A 15,343-nucleotide genomic window follows, 5' to 3' on the forward strand; every position below is an offset into this window, starting at 1 on the left:
GAAAAAAACTAGAGAAAAAGTCTTAAAGTGCAAACACTGTGTAAAACTTCATAGTGACATGCTTATACTGCAGAAGAGCAAGTCAGAACTCAGAGAAGTCATCAACTACAGATCATGAAATCCCACCTTTGGGCTCCAGTTCCACACCTAGATTACAAGCAGTAGCTTCCAGTCAACTCAAAGTCAACTGCAGCTTAAGCTTTTGTGTGTAAAACATCCAATGTGGTTTCTCTGCTGATTCAAAAGAGGAATTGGGCTTTGTCCTAGAAAATTTATTTGATGTTCTCTGCTTCATTTCACATGAGGCCTCAGCACAGAATCCTCCATGGCACAAGGAATAAGCAATTCTGTCCTTGATAATAACTGAGAAAAAAAAAATCTGGAAGCTAGTGTATGTTGACTTTGCCCAGTTTCAGATGGCTAAATAACAGTTTATCAAGGACACACAGGATGCTCCAAATCCACAAGCTTCAACTGGAGACCCTGTCTCTGTTCTAGTGATATAATGGCCATGATATTACTTGGTGTGAGTGTGATATAAGGTCATACTCACCCCAAGAACATGATACAAACCCAACATTCACCTTGACTAATATACACTCCCACCTCCACACACATGACAAATTATTCCTCCTTCTTTCCCAAGTCTCTGACTTTAAGCCACATCTAGCTCTTGTAAGATATGGTGTTTGGATCAATAGAGCAAAGAGAAGTGATATATTAGGTTCCTAGGACATAGCTACCACAACATGTTTCCTGAAAATGGGTGAGCTGAAAAATAAAGAAATTTGTTCTCTCACAGGTCTGGAAGGTTCAGTCTGACATCAAAATGCTGACAGGTCCACACTCCCTCTGGCGGTTCTAGAAGAAAATCTTTTCTTGTCTGTTCCTGCATTCTTGTGGTTTTTAGCAAAATGCTGGTGTTTCCTTTCTTTGTTTGCCTCTATGCAAACTCTGCCTTTGTCTTCCCAGGGGGCCTTCCCTCTATGCAGACTCATGTCTTCTTTTCTTACAGTGATATCTGTCACTGAATATGGGTGTACCCCAATCCAATACAGCCTCACCTTAACTAATCACACCTATAAAGGACTTGTTTCTCAATAAGGTCACATTATGAGATTCTAGGTAGAAAGGATTTGGGGGGATACTATTCAAGAAGGTGAGAATCTAACAAAGACTATTAAAAAATGTGCTCAAAAATTAAGTTCTTGCTAACATTTCTGTGGTATCTAATCTTTTCTGTACATGACCTTGAGTGGCCTCACCACAGGTCAGTTCCTGTCAACTTTACTACAAGAATCATAGGATCAGGAAATAAGAAATGGGACACATGTGAGTGTATGATGCTATGGAAAGATAAGGAAAACAGAGTGAGCTTAGCCAAAGAGCATAGTATAGCCAGGTCTCATGACTCATGATTAGACTTCTTCTTACTTTCCTGCACTTCCTTTTTGAAACAGTTTTGTGTCCATACAGAGAAGCACAGCAAGGCTGCCTAGGCCTGGGATGCGCATTTTCTTAGAGTAATTTCACAACTAGCCTGAGGCTGAATTCAAAAGCGTAATTTTCCACTGTGGAACGCCCAGCAATGGCCACTTCCCTTGGTCTCCTTTTCCTCTTCTATAGATAGGAGGCTGCCCAGTTGCCCATTAGGGCTACATGAATTCATGTAGCTTTCAAACATATCTGTACACTCATCTTTTCCAGAAGGATCCACAGCATCTATGAAATAACACAGATACAGCCCTGAGTCTGCTGCCTGCATGCTTACAGGTTTCAGTCACCACTAGCCTTTTCTTTTTTAATTTTACATTTTTATTTATTGTTTTATTAATTACAGTTTATTCACTTTGTACCTGAGCTGTAGCCCCATCCCTAGTCTCCTTCCAATCCTACCCTCCCTCATCTCCTCCCATGCCCCTCCCCCATTCCACTGATAGGGGAGGTTCTCCTCCCCTTCCCTCTGATCCTAGTCTATCAGTTCTCATCAGGACTGGCTGCTTTACTCTTTTGTCACCTCCCCCTGAGGGGGGCTCAGCCTTACCAGGCCACAGAAGAAGACAATGTAGCCTTCCTTTCTAAAGAAAACCTCAGTCATTTAGACCAATCATTGTGGAGAGAATGGAGAGGTTAAAGAAATGTGGGGAATGTAGCTATTTTTAGAGGAAAGAGTCATCTTAATATTCTCCCAATATGCAAACTAATTTAGAAACTATTAGTGATATGAAATCATTTTGATATTAGTAGAGAGAGTCAATAACATTGTCTATGCATGAGGGCTGTATATATATTGACCTAACAAAGTGGAGAAAACTTTCCCTCCCGCTCCGCCTGCTCCATTACCAACATCCCTCTTGGTAAGGGAATGACCATCAAGTTGGGGAAAGAGGTAAGCTCAGTGTGAGTCACAGTGAGTGAGAAGAGAGGCTTCTCTTGGGGCTTTAGAAAGTATGGTTGTGGGCGGGAAACTGTAGAGAGGAAGGAGAGAAAGAGTTTGAAAAGTGTCCTGTCTCTTGCTTTGGAGGGCGTGGGAGTTTCCCAGGACACACACTTCAATCATGTAAGAAATTCATCCACAGTTGCTGATGAAGAGCTTGTTAAATATTGGAGAAAACAGCTGAACTGCATTCTCGGGCTGACTAAAATTAAAAAAAAAAAAAAAGTAATATGTACACACAGAGTATAGACCAAAATAGAGCACAGTGGTAGTAGGCCCCAGAAACCAACACCTTTGAGGTACTGAGTTGGAGAATCAGGGCCCTCTGTGCTTGTGTGGGTTACATTACTATTCATGACTGAAGATATATGGGGAAAATGAAAATGGGTCGTGTATTGTGATATAAAATGAGTTTGTTTTCTTTGATATTTTTTCTGATTACCAAGTCAGATATATGCACTGTAGAATTTTTTTTTTAATCCAGAGACATGTTAGCCAGAATCCCAGAGTTATTATTTGAGGTATGTCACTGAGTCTTCCTTTCTTGTGCATGTGTGCTCTCGTATATAAGTGCACACCATGTATAAGTCTGCATGCTTAATGTGAGGCCCTTTGAATTTCTCTGAACTCCTTTTCGTACTCAGCCATGTAACTTTTCATATGACATTGAACTTCTATATCATTTTAATGGTACATAATGCTCCAATTGTATGGGAATAGATAATTTAATCAATCTTCTGATTCTGGAGTTTATTATTCTAGATAATGTTCCAGTCAATGCCCATATGCATAAAATTGTGCATTTCTTCAGGATCTATTCCTAGTTTATAGAAATACAGAATCAAAGCTTTATATGTAAATCTTTTGTAATTTTTTGCTATGTCCATTATTTTTCTTGTAGCTGTGATCAAATAACCAACAAGAACAATCTAAGGGATGATTTCTTTATTTTGACTCAAGGTTTCAGAGAGTTTAGTCCATAGTCACTTGACTGTATTTCTGGGCTGTTGGTGAGGCTGATACTGTGGTGGTAGAGTCCTAGAGCAACAAAGCTCCTCCATAGCAGACATGAAGCAGAAAGGAGACCACCAGCAGATGTGAGAACAAAATAGAGCACCAGGATACTCCTCATTCCAATCAACATACTTCCTCCAAATAGGCCTTATCTGCTACTTTTCAACACTTTCCAATAACCATAACATTCTAGATTCTACCAAATAATTCATTCTTTCAATTCATCAGAGCCCTCATATCTAACTATATCCAAAAGACTCCCTTATAGATACACCCAAATGGGTGCTTCACTTATCTCCTAGAGTCATACCTTCTTGTGGTGGTTATTTATTATTATTAATGTTATTATTGTTGTGGTTTTATTCTTGTCATTGCTTTTGCTATTATTATTATTATTATTATTATTATTATTATTATTATTATTTTCCTCTTCTTGGAGCTTCTATAAGTAATGTTTAAATTTTTTTATTCTGTATACTTTGTCTACATAATACTGAGTTATTTAAGAATGTCTTTACCCTAAGACATGGGCTTCCAGCATATCCCTCATTAGCCTTTCTTCTCCCACTCTCATTCCCCCTTCTCCCATTACTGTCTTTGTCTTCGTTAACAGTTTTGTTTCTATTTTAATGTCATGTGTTCATATATTATTTTAGATAATTGTATAAAATCTTGAGACAACCAAAAAAGAAAGGATCATATTTTATCTTTCTGAAAATGATTTAATTCACTTACAATGGTTTTCTCTGGCTATATCCATTTTCCTGTAAGAAACAAAATCTTCTTTATGACTTAAAATTATTATTATTATTATTATTAATAAATATATTGCTATTTTATATATACTTTATATATACCATATTTCTTTCATCCATCTCTCTGTGGTTGGACAGCAAGATTGATATCATTAAGTTAGCAATTAGAAAAAGCAATGCACATTGGTGTGCAGATGTCTCTGTGACGCATTCACTTAAGAGCCCTTCAGGAAAATACTCAGGAGTTCTATGGCTGAGGCAAATGACAGCTCTGTTTCTAGTTTTTGAGGAATTTCCATGTTGACTCACAGAGTAACTAGGCTAGTTATCACTTCCACTAGCAGTGTATGAAAGTTTTCTCTGCTCCAAATTTTTTGTCCTAGCTTTTTCTTTTAATCATTTAAATTGTTTTAATCTTTAATATAATTTTTATGTATTGCAATTTATTCCCTTTTTATCCCAGCTGTAGCCCCACCAAATCCTGCTCTCTCTCCCTCTGCCAACTCCTCCCATGCCCCTTCCCCAGTCCACTGAAAGTAGAGGTTTTCCTCTCCTTCCATCAGACCCTAGCCTATCAGGTCTCATGAGGATGCCTGCATTGTCTTCCTCTGTGGTCTGGTAAGGCTGCAACCACTTCAGCAGGAGGTGATCAAAGAGCCAACCACAGAGTTCATGTCAGAGATAACCCCTGTTCCTCTTATTTAGGAACTCACTTAGAGACTGAGCTACAAGGGTTCTAGGTTATCTCCATGAATGGTCCTTGGTTGGAGTATCAGTCTCAGAAAAGACCCCTAGGCCCAGATTTTTTGGTTCTGTTGTTCTCCTTCTGAAGGTCCAGATCCTTCCAGGTCTTTCTATCTCACCCTTATTTCATAAGATTTTATGCATATTGACCAATTCTGGCTATGAGTCTCAGCATCTGCTTTAATACCCTGCTGGGTAGAGTCTTTCAGAGGCCCTCTGGGATAGGCCTCTGTCCTGTTTCCTGTTTTTTCTTTCTTCTGTTGTCTATTCCTTTTGCCTTTCTAAACGAATATAGATCATCTTACCCAGGGTCCTCCTTCTTGCTTAGCTTCTTTCGGTGGACAGATTTTAGTATGATTGTCTTATACTATATCTAATATCCTATACAATGTCTAATATCCACCTATAAGGAAGCATATACCACGTGTGTCTTTCTGCTTCTCAGATATCTCACTCACAATGATCTTTTCTAGTTCTCACCATTTGCCTGCAAATTTCATGATTTCCTTGTTTTTAATTGCTGAGTAGTATTCCATTGTGTAAATGTACCACAATTTCTGTATTCATTCCTCAACTGAGGGATATTTGAGTTGTTTCCAGATTCTGGCTATTACAAATAAAGTTGCTACGACCATGGCTGAGCAAATGTCCTTGTTGTATACTTGAGCGTCTTTTGGATATATTACAGGAGTGGTATAGCCTGATCTTGAGGAAGAGCTATTCCTAATTGCCTGAGAAAGCACCAGATTGGTTTCCAAAGTGGTTGTACAAGTTTACATTCCCACCAGCAATGGAGGAGGGTTTCCCTTTCTCTACATCCTCTCCAGCACGTGTTGTCACTTGAGTTCTTGGTCTTAGCCATTCTGATGACTTTAAGGTGAAAGCTCAGGGTTGTTTTGATTTGCATTTCCCTGATGACTAAGGACTTTTAGTATTTCTTTAGGTGTTTTTAGGCCATTCGGTATTCCTATATTGAGAATTCTCTGTTTAGCTCTATACCCCATTTTTTAATTGGATTACTTGATTTGTTGCTATTTAACTTCTTGAGTTTTTTATATATTCTGGATATTAGCTCTCTGTCAGATATAGGGTTGGTGAAGATCCTTTCCCAAACCATAGGCTGTCATTTTGTTCTGATGATAGTGTCTTTTGCTGTACAGAAAACAACACCCTTTACAATAGCCACAAAGGGCATAAAGTACCTTGGTGTAACTCTAACCAAGCAAATCAAAGATTTGTATGAAAAAAACTTTCAGTCTCTGAAGAAAGAAATAGAAGAAGATATCCGAAAATGGAATGATCTCCCATTCTCATGGCTTAGCAGGATTAACATAGTAAAAATGGCCATCTTACCAATAGCAGTCTACAGATTCAATGCAATTTCCATCAAATTACCAATACAATTCTTTACAGACCTGTAAAGAAAAATTCTCAACTTCATATGGAATAACAAGAAACCCAGAATTGCTAAAACAATCCTCTACAATAAAAGATCTTCTAGAGGTATCTCCATCCCTGATCTCAAGCTGTTCTATAGGGCAACAGTTATAAAAACTGCATGATACTGGCATAGAAACAGGCTGGTAGATCAATGGAATTAAATAGAAGACCCAGAAATAAACCCACACAGTTATGGACACCTGATTTTTTACAAAGAAGCAAAAAACATACAATAGAAAAATGATAGCATCTTCAGCAAATGTGCTTATCTAACTGGATGTCTACATGTAGAAAAATGCAAATAAATCCATATTCATCACCCTGCATAAAACTGAAGTCCAAATGAATCAAAGACCACAACATAAAAGCAGACACTAAACCTGTTAGAAAAAAAGTGCGGAAGAGCCTTGAGCTCACTGGCACGGGAGACTTTTTCTGAACAGAACACCTTTTTTTTCATTTTCTATATTATTTAAGTTTATTTACTTTACATCCCTCTCCTCATTCCCCCTTTCTCTCTCCCTTCCCTCTCCAGAAAAGGGGACTCCCTGCTCCTCTATCAACCTTCTCCAGCACAAGAAATAACATCAGTACTATATTGAGCATCCCCTGAGACCAGGTCATGCAGTCCTGCCAGGGGAACTGACCCAAATGTAGGCCAATAGAGTCCATGTTATTAACGCCCACCCCCACATCCATTCACCAGGTGACCCACATGAAGACCAAGCCACCCATCAGCCACATATATTCAGGAAGCCTAAGTCCAGACCATGCATGTTCCTTAGTTGATGTCTGAGTCTCTGAAAGCCTTGTGGGTTTGGGTTAGTTGTCTCTGTTGGTCTTCTTGTGGGGTTCCTAACCCTTCTAGGTCCTTCTGTCTTCCCTCCAACATTTCCACTAGATCCCGGGTTGATAGTCTATTTTATTAGATATTAAAATAGCTACTCCAGCTTGCTTCTTGTGTTCGTTTGCTTGGAAAACCTTTTTCTAGCCCTTTATTCTAAGGTAATGTCTATCATTGTTGCTGAGATGTGTTTCTTGTATGTAACAGAATTATGGGTCCTAGTTACAAATTCATTCTGTCAGTCTGTTTTTTTACTAGGGACTTGAAGCCATTGATGTTGAGAGATATTAGTGACTAGCATTTGCCTGTTATTTTGATGTTGGTGGTGGTAGAGTGTGTGTGTATGGGGGGGGTGCTTGCCCTCTTTTGGTTTTGCTGTTGTGGGGTTATTTATTTCTTGTGTTTTCCTGAGTATGATTAGCCTCCTGGGGTTAGAGTTTTCCCTCTAGTATCTTCTGTAGGGTTAGGTTTTTGGATAGGTATTGTTCAAATTTGTTTAGTCGTGAAATATATTGTTTTCTACATCTACGGTGATTAAAAGTTTTGCTAGGGCTGACCTCTGTGGTCTCTTAGTGTCTGTAAGATATCTTCCTGAGCCCTTCTTGCTTTTAGAGTTTCTGGTAAGAAGTTGGGTGTTATTCTGATAGGTCTGCCTTTATATGTGACTTGACCTTTTTTCCCTTGCAGCTTTTAATATTCTTTCTCTATTCTGTACATTTAGTGCTTTGATTATTTTGTGATGGGAGGATTTTCATTTCTGGTCCAATCTATTTGGTGTTCTGTAGGCTTCTTCTATGTTTATAGGCATTTCTTTAGGTTGGGGAAGTTTTCATCTACAGTTTTGTCAAAAATATTTTCTGGGCCTTGGAGGTGGGAGTCTTCTCCTTCTTCTATTCCTATTATTCTTAGATTTGGTCTTTTCACATTGGCCCAGATTTCTTGGATGTTTTGTGTCAAGAATTTTTAGATTTAACATTTTCTTTGACTAATGTAATCATTTCTTCAATCACATCTTCTATACCTGAGTCTCTCCTCCATCTCTTGTATTGTTTTGGTGATGCTATTATCTATAGTTCTTGGTCTCTTCCCTAGGTTTTTCTGTCCCCAGTATTGCCTCAGATTCTTCACTGCTTCTATTTCAATGTTTAAGTTTTAGACAGTTTATTCATTTCCTTCTCCCATTTGGTTGTATATTCCTTTATTTCTTTAAAGGATTTATTCAGTTCCTTCAACTGTTTGATTGTATGTTCCTGCATTTCTCTTCTTTTAAGGCCTCTTTCATTTTCATAACCTTAGATTTAAGATCATTTTCTGTGCTCCTAGTGTCATAGTATCCTCAGGGTTTGCTGTGGTAGGATAGATGGGTTTGGTGGTGTCATATGACCCTGGTTTTTGTTGCTTGTGTTCTTGTGCTGACCACTAGCCGTGGTCTCTGATGGTAGTAGGTCTCTGGGGTTGTAGATAGAGCTGGTGGTCCCAGATTACTGCAGTCTTCTGGTCTAACACGCTGCTCCCTCATCCATGCAGGTCTCTGGGACAACAGATTGGAGTAGGTCTCAGGAAATGGCACAGGCCCCGGGAACTGGAGTGTGGGGTACACAGGGGAAGTGGAGCACAGAGGGCCCTGGCAGACCTTTCCACTGTTATTTGCAGGCTGCGACAGGCCAGTAGATGAGGGAGCTCTCTCCTACTGCTCCCTGTTCCTTGCTGGATTCTGGGGCCACAGATCAGGGTGGGTCCTGGAAAATGGCACAGGTACAGGAACGGGGGTGTGGGGCACACAGGGAAGGTGGATCCTAGCTTAAGCCCAAGTTTAAGGCAACAATCAAGTTTACAGGTTATATTTAGGAATAGATATGAATATACATACACATATATGTGTGAAATAACAATTAGCAAAAAAGAGGGCCAAAAATTTGAAGGGGAACAGAGAAGGGTATTTGGTAATGTTTAAAGGGAAGAAAGGAAAAGGAGAAACGTAATTAAATTAAAATCTAAAATAAAAAAATAACCTTCATGTTTTCCACAGAGACTACACGTATTTTGACAGCCTCTGTGGAACTGCCCACGTGGAACATGCTCAAGCACTTAGCATTATAGATTGTCTTTAATCTCCGACAATTCAATGCCTGGGATGAACTTGTCTCTACCCCCAACTCCCCATACCCAGCGCCAGGATTACAAGTGTTTACTGCCATATCCAGCTTCCACATGGGAGCTAAAGATAGAAACTCAAAATTCTCCTTCTTGGATAGCCAAGCACTTTACCCATAGAGCTGTGTGTGTGTGTGTGTGTGTGTGTGTGTGTGTGTGTGTGTGATTTTCCCTAGTTTATATTTAGCTCTTAAATATGGTTATTGAATTTTGAAGAATGTTACTTTTATTTAGCAATTTTATTTACTTTAGTTACTTCAGTAAGTTTTACTATTATTTTCTTTTTGAATTTTTATTTCACTCTATATAAGTATTGTTGTTAACTCTGCAGTTAGGTGAACACATATTTTTCCCTTGATAAAAGTCAGCAATTATTTTAATTCTCAAAATTATTTTCCAAACAGTTATTATTTTTAATAAACTTAATGTTCTTTCTCTTTTAGAACTTTTTCTTTGGTGTACCTATAATTCAGTAATTTATAAGAGATTGTAATTGAAATGAATGTATTTAGGAACATTCACTCATCCCAACACCAATTACTGAGTGATCCCACTCCTCTCCCCTTATGTGACATGCTACTCCTATCATGGGACAGGAACCCCCTCTTCATAGCCAAGAGATTCTTCCTGATATTTGTGCATTTATCTGGTTATAAAAACCCTGTATCGTGGCTTTTTCTCTCTAACCTATGTAAAACTGCTATATCAACTGCCTTTAGTTTTGCTTCCTCTACTCTTTAAGCACTGAAAATGTTTTTCAAACATCATTTGTTTTATGAAGCGTCAAAAGAAATTACCTAACAGCTATATATGATTGTCTTAACAATTTTTAAGGTAATTGTTTATGATCCCTTGTCACATATTTATGGATACATTGTGTAATGTTCACCTAAACACATTTGAAAAATAATCTCATACTAGTACACATTTTTACCATGTACTCCTGTACTCCCTTTGTGTCTTTGTGTGTGTGTGTGTGTGTGTGTGTGTGTGTGTGTGTGTGTGTTCCTCTACTACCTTAAACCTCTTTGTTCTCCCAGGTTGTTTTATAATTACTTTCATATCTTTATACATATATGATTTTAAGCATCTATATAAAATTTTAAAAGCCACAAGTGACAGGAAAAAGTGATGTTGGTCATTTGGGGACTGGCTTAATTAGCTTAATATGATTATTTTCAGTTGTATCCATTTTCTTGCAAACTACAGAACTTCATTCTTCTTTGTGGCTTAAAAAAGTGTTTTATTATATATGTGCCATTTTCTTTCTTCACTCCTTTGCTGTAAAGCACCTAGTTTTGTTCCATAATTTAACTATTTAAAATAGTACTTTGAAATATTGACTTGGCTTTTTTGTACCCTTTTTATCTGTTCTATAAAATTTATTCTGTTCAGGTTTTCAAATTTACTAACAGTAAGATTTTATAGTCCTTTACCTAAGTTACAATTTATCTGTTTAGATTTCTTTTTCATTATACAATTTTGAATGTCTGGAGTAGGGGGTGGTTTCCAGTTCTTCAGATTGCCAAAGATTGCTTATATTCATTTCCTTAGAAAAATTTAAGCTTGGATTTATTTGCAAGTCCTTTACTGTTCTCTTAGTCAATTTATTAATTTCTGATCTTTATATGTTTTACTTTTTCTACTTTGGGTTAATTTTACAAATTTTTTTCTTGCTTCTCAAATTGAATACCTAGTTTATATTTTTTCTCTTTCTCTTGCCTTATAAGAAAATTATTAAAAGCTATGAATATTCCTTTGGGTATATCTTTAGCAATATTCCATCTGTGTTGATAAACTGTATTCTTATAGCTACATTGTTCTTTCTACACAGTCTATAATTATAGTTTGTTTTCAGTCAGTCATGACTAAAGAACAATTAAAATTCCTTGTTCCATGCAGTACCCTTCTTACCTCAACTTGTTTTCTTTGGTTTATTTTTTTTTCTTTTTAAGAAAACCATTAATTCATGTATTTGTGTGAGTGTGTGCCCATGCATACAAAAGCAGAAACCAGAGGAATTTGTCAAGTGCCTTCCTTTTTTATCACTCTTTTACTTATTTCCTTGAAACAGAATTTCTCACTGTATCTATAACTTACCCTTTTTCTTTTTCTTTTTCTTTTTCTTTTTCTTTTTCTTTTTCAGCTAAGCTGGAGATCAGCAAGCCCCAGTGATCTTTGTCTCCCTCCTAAACAATGCTTAGATTACATGTGTGCATGGCCATGCCTAGTTTTTGCAGGAATACTTGAGGTCTGAATTTAGGTCCTCAGGTTTGCACAGCAAGCATTCTTAGTCACTGACCCATCTCCATAGCCCCAGACTATCTCTTCTTTTTTTTATTTTAATTTTATTTAATTTACATCCTGAATGCAGTTTCTCCTCCCAGTCTCCCTCTTCAACCTCCCCTCCCCCCACTGCCATCTGCTCCTCCTCTGTTTCTCTTCAGAAAAAGGCCAGCCTCCATGGATATCAACCAGCCATGCATATGAGGTTGTGGTAAGACTAGAAACCTCATCATCTATTAAGGCTAGACAAGGCAAACCAGTAGAGTGTGAGTCCCAAAGGCAGGCAACAAAGTCAGAGACAGCCTCTGCTTCCACTTTTAGGAGGCCTACCTAGAAAAACACTAAGCTAACCATTATAAAATATGTGGTGGAGAGGGCTTAGGTCAGTCTCATGCATGCTTCCTGGTTGGCAGTTCAGTCTCTGTGTGCCACCATGGGCTCAGATTGGTTGATTCTGTGGGTTTTCTCTTCTCTGGCTGCTATAATCCTCTTCCCTCTTTAATGAGATTTCCCAAGCTCCACCTAATGTTTGCCTGTGGATCTATGTATCTATTTCCATCAGTTGCTGGCTGAAGCCTTTCTGATATAATCTCTGAGTACAGGAAAATATCATTAGGAATCATTTCATTGACTTACTTTTTTGCATTTTTGTTGTTGTTGTTTTGGTTTGGTTTTTGTTTTATTTTTGTTGTTGTTGTTTTGTTTTTTGCCATTGTTTGGTGTTTGGTTGTATTGTGGCAACTTTATTAATGATAGCCAGAAAATGAAAACAACCTAAATGTCCTTCAACAAAGAATGCATAAAGAAGACTTGGTACATTTACAAAATGAAGTATTGCTCAGTTGTTAAAAAAAAAAAAATGACATCATCAAATTTGTCATCAAATGGATGGAACTAGAAAAGATCATCCTGAGTGAGGTAACTCAGACCCAGAAAGACATGGTATGTATTCACTTAAATGTGGATATTAGCTGTAAAGGATAACTATCCTATAATCCACAGACCCAGAGAAGCTAAGTAACAATGAAGGTTCAAGGGGGAGGTGAGGCATGTGAATCTTACTGAGAAGGGAAAACAAAATAGACATCATGGGTGGCTGGAAAGAGGATGGGGGTAGGGATGGAAACAGGAGGAGTCAGATGTGGAGAGGATGGAGAGAGAGAGAGAATGCTGGAAGAGACAATGGAATAGGGAGAGAGCATCTCTGGGACCAGCTAGAAACCTAAGGCAATGGAAACTCCCAGGATGATGAGGCTAGCTAAGACTTTTATCACTGAGGGATACAGAGCCTGAACTGGCCATCTCCTGTAACCATGCAAGACTTCCAGAAGAGGCATTAGAATACCAATCCAGCCACAAAACTTTCCGCCTACAAATTTTTCTGCCTATAAGATGTGCTAAGATAAAGGTGGTGTAGAAAATGTGGGAGTGGCCAACCAATGACTGGTCCACCTTGAGAGCCATGCCATGAGAGAGGGAAGGCCCAACCCTGACATTACCCAGAGGGCCAGGACTCAGAGGCTAGATAGCCCAGAGGCTCAGACTATGTCTTTTTAATAAGTACCAAGGTTAAAAAGTACTGTACTGTTTTTCCTAGATTCTACCTCCATTTCTTGTTCTTTTTTTATCTTTTCACATTATAATATGACATTACTTCTTCTTTTCCTCCTTTCAACTTGTCCTATTTACCTCTTTTGCTCTCTTTCATATTTATAGCCTCTTCTTTTCCATTTTTAACCAGTTTCAATACATTTTTAACTATAATGAAAATAGTATCACTTTCCCCCTTCCCTCTCCTACCTCTAGGCCTGCCAAGGGACCTTCCCTTTTTTCCTAGAGATGAACCCTTATTGGTTATTAGATATAAAGTAGTCAGTCTTGAAACCATATATAAATAAAAACCAAAAGCAGACTCAGCAGGCTTACTGTATATTTATACATACATATATTTCTATGTAACAATAATAATCTATGAAAAAGAGGTCTTTTCTTTTTTTAATTTTATTTTTTTCTTATCAGTTACATTTTATTAACTCTGTATCCCAGCTGTATCCTGCTCCCTCATTTCCTCCCAATCCCACCCTCCCTCCTTCATCTCCACTGTGCCCCTTTAAGAGGCCTTTTCATTATGAATATTTCATATGATTATTTTTAATTGTTCCTCTCCAAAAAAGTCACAGACTCCAAATTCTGTAAAAACAGAGTAAAACACATATGCTGGCCATCTTAGTGTTCTATTGCTATGAAGAGACATCATAGCAATATTGAGGCTTCCTTCCAGTTTTAGAGTTTATTTCATTATCGCCATAATGAGAATCACAGCAGTATACATACAGACATGGTGTTGAGGAAGTAGCTGAGTGGTCTATATCCATATTCACAGGTTTGGAATGGAGTATTTGAAACCTCAAAGCTCAGTCCCAGCGACACACTTCCTCCAACAAGGACGAATCTCCTAATCCTTTCAAAGAGTACCACTTCCTGTTGACCAAGTATTCAAACTTATGAATATATGGGGATCATTCAAACTACCACACTGCCCCATCTTATTCTCAACAGAGAGATAGACCAGAGCTTCTCACTGGTTTGATTTGGTTTGGTTTGGTTTGGTTTGGTTTGGTTTGGTTTGATTTTGAGGCATCCCTGTAGCCCAGGTAACATTGGCAGGCTTCAAACTCACTATGTAGCTTGAACTTCTAAATCTTCCTGCATCTATCTCCCTACACTGGTGACTGGTTCCCTAATCTTTGTAGCAGGTAAGACATATGGGACAATTGCCACTGTGCAATGACATTGTGAGTCACCTCATGTCCTTTTTTTGGGCTATAGCTCCTCGTTTGTACTGCTTGAATTTTACAGTAGAAAAAGCCCTTCTAGTGTGCATGCACACACTTTATGTCTTTGTTGGTAATTACTATTTCTGCATAACACAAGGCATGCTGGATAGATAAAGATGAGAAAGACAGCATAAGTAAGGGGCTGGAAGGAACAGTACTCTGGTTATGTCGCTGCAGAAAAATGGTTGCCTAATATACTGGTCATTGCAGTCCCAGGGTCAGTGTTAAGGAATGCTTTACAAACGCCTTCATGTTTTTCTTCAAACTGCCTCAGGTCTTTGTAAGGTCAAAGGAAAATGGGTTCCCCTCAGTTCAACTTCATAGGCTTTATAGTTAGTGGGAAAGCCTCTCTGATTCTGTATTCATCGTGTTTCCAATTTTGGTTCTGGATGTATTTGTGAGTGCTTATCTCATGCTTCCATACGTATCTAGTGTATTGAGAGGCTGTGCCAGACCCCAAGAGCCAGATGCCATTTTAATGAGTATTTTTCATTCATTGTTACAATTTTGCCTCTGCAATGAGTTCCAGACTTCCTGCCACCACACTTTTGGCCCTTCATTCCTTGCCTGGACTCTTGGGAATACTTTGTGACTGTCTGTGTTTTCTCACTGTCTGTGTCTGTCCAGCTCTCCCATTCCACCTTCCACCCCAGTCACCAATAGGGAGTTCCTAAAAGCCAAACCGCTTAACTCCAGTCATGTATACTCACAGAGCATCCACTTGGTTCCAACACTGTATTAGCTTCAAAGACTATGAACATAAAGTAGGTATGTTATCTGCTTTCAAGAATCACACTCATATGTAAAAGAGAGAAAATTGTACTCACAAACC

This window comes from Psammomys obesus, unplaced genomic scaffold (assembly GCF_907164565.1).
Source record: "Psammomys obesus unplaced genomic scaffold, mPsaObe1.curated_primary_1811, whole genome shotgun sequence".
Lineage (NCBI taxonomy): Eukaryota > Metazoa > Chordata > Mammalia > Rodentia > Muridae > Psammomys > Psammomys obesus.